Source organism: Eufriesea mexicana, unplaced genomic scaffold, assembly GCF_001483705.2.
Source record: "Eufriesea mexicana isolate 0111107269 unplaced genomic scaffold, ASM148370v2 scaffold630, whole genome shotgun sequence".
In the NCBI taxonomy this organism is placed as follows: domain Eukaryota; kingdom Metazoa; phylum Arthropoda; class Insecta; order Hymenoptera; family Apidae; genus Eufriesea; species Eufriesea mexicana.
This window is the reverse complement of record NW_016908822.1, coordinates 1,159,823-1,161,676: the sequence shown is the minus strand read 5'-3', so window position 1 is coordinate 1,161,676 and position 1,854 is coordinate 1,159,823.

The window sequence follows — 1,854 nt, the reverse complement described above, 5'->3', positions numbered from 1 at the left end:
CCGATCCTTAATTAGCATGCGAGGCTGCATCGAACGTTGGACGGAAAGTTTCGTTGCCGGATAATTTTCAATCGTGACCACCCCCAGCGAAATCGAACGCGACTAATGTATCACGATTACACGTCGGAACGACCGCCCCTGAAAAGTATTAACCGACCGCCAATATTCCCAATCCCGAAATTATCCCTGTCGATATATTTTCTCATTTCGCCGAAACAAACCCGGAGAAATTCGTCCGTATATTCCGAATTCGGCGATCGTTCCAACGCGCAAACTTATTCCTCGGTGGTTTCCAGATATTCCAACGGTCTCGCAGCGGTAAAGGGTTTCGACGAGCACGAGGATAAGGGGGTACCGTATAGCGTTAACCGGAGAACCCGAGTCGCGATCGTCGTCAGCCCGCAAAAATATTCTACCTCCCACTTTTCCTTCGTTCTATCCGACCCCGGTTGGTCACCGAACCCACCCTCCTGGTTTCCCGCTTCCTCGTCATATCGCAGCGTGTTCTGCCGCGTCGCGAGACAACGGAACGCTCTGCGAATCGTGAAAAAAGAGGACACGAGCGGTAGGGGGATGAACCGGGGGGTTGGAGGAAGCCTGGGAGGGGTTGCGGGGGACAGGGACGGGCGACAGACAGCGGGAGCTTTCGCGGAGCGGTACAAAGCTTCGCAAACAATGCGCGAGGATTTAGACAATTGGCGCGATCAAAATGGTCGCGCAACCCCCGTCCCACGAGGGACGAAACCCGGGCGCAACACGCTTTCGGTTTTATGGGCGCGAGTGGCCGGAAAAGCGATTTTCTGGGGTGCGCCGGGCGGCCGAGGCCGGTGAAATAAAATAAAATGCAGGGAAACACGGAGAAAGAGAAATTGTTCGTGTCGCCAGTTAGGGTGCGGAGGGTGAGGGTGCACCTCGCGATCGAGATTACGCAGCATCGGCGCGTGCCGCCTCGTAGCCTAGTTTCCTACCCTCTTCCTCGTTCGGCGTTAATTTCGGGATTCGTTCGACGAGCAACCATAGTCAGTCATAGTGTTCGAAACGAATTTATGCATAGCAGTTACCCGTGTCAGGGGCGGATCGCTTCGAGACCTGTTTCTCCGCGACTTTTATCACGCGGGTACGTCGCGAAGCCACGGAAATATCTTCGCACGCGGGTAGAAACGTAATCGCAGGGTACAAAGGGAAATAGCGTCGCGGAGTTTCATTTACCTCGCTATGCGAGTAACGAGAATTCTCGGCGACGTCGTTCAAGCAACTTTAATTTCGTCATTAGCAGGTACACCGGACGCCGCGCACCCCGTCGTGAAAATCGTACGAGTGTCAACGAACCCGAACGTAACGAGTTTCATAGAACCCTTCAGAATCGAGTCGAAAGGGGCTGGAAATAAGTGGGGGGGCTCGGTTCATTTCATTACCGGTAATTGAAAAGTATCGTGATTTCGTGTTCCCCGATGATCTCGCGGCTCTATAATTGGATGTTTCGTAAAACAAGTCGGGGGATAAAAGCGGGGTTCGATATTTATCCCTCGAGTCGGTGAATCAGCGTTCTAGGGGTCAGCGACCTCGTGGATTTTCGCGCTCTCCAAGTATTCGTCGATACGTCGAGTGTACAGAAGGAAAGCTAGAGTTTCGAAAGTTTGCCCGATCTCTTCCCGTATCGTCTGCTTCTCGATCCCGAGTAGGAGATGGCGGAAATCGTAACGCGCGATAGTGGCCGTGGCTGGAGCGCGTTCCGACCACTAATTTTCGCGGGAATTTCTTAAGAGACGAGTCACCGGGACGCCTCGGTTCGGCATCGATCCCCGTTACGGATAACGAGTCACGTTCGGAGTTGCCACAGCTCCGGTTCACACA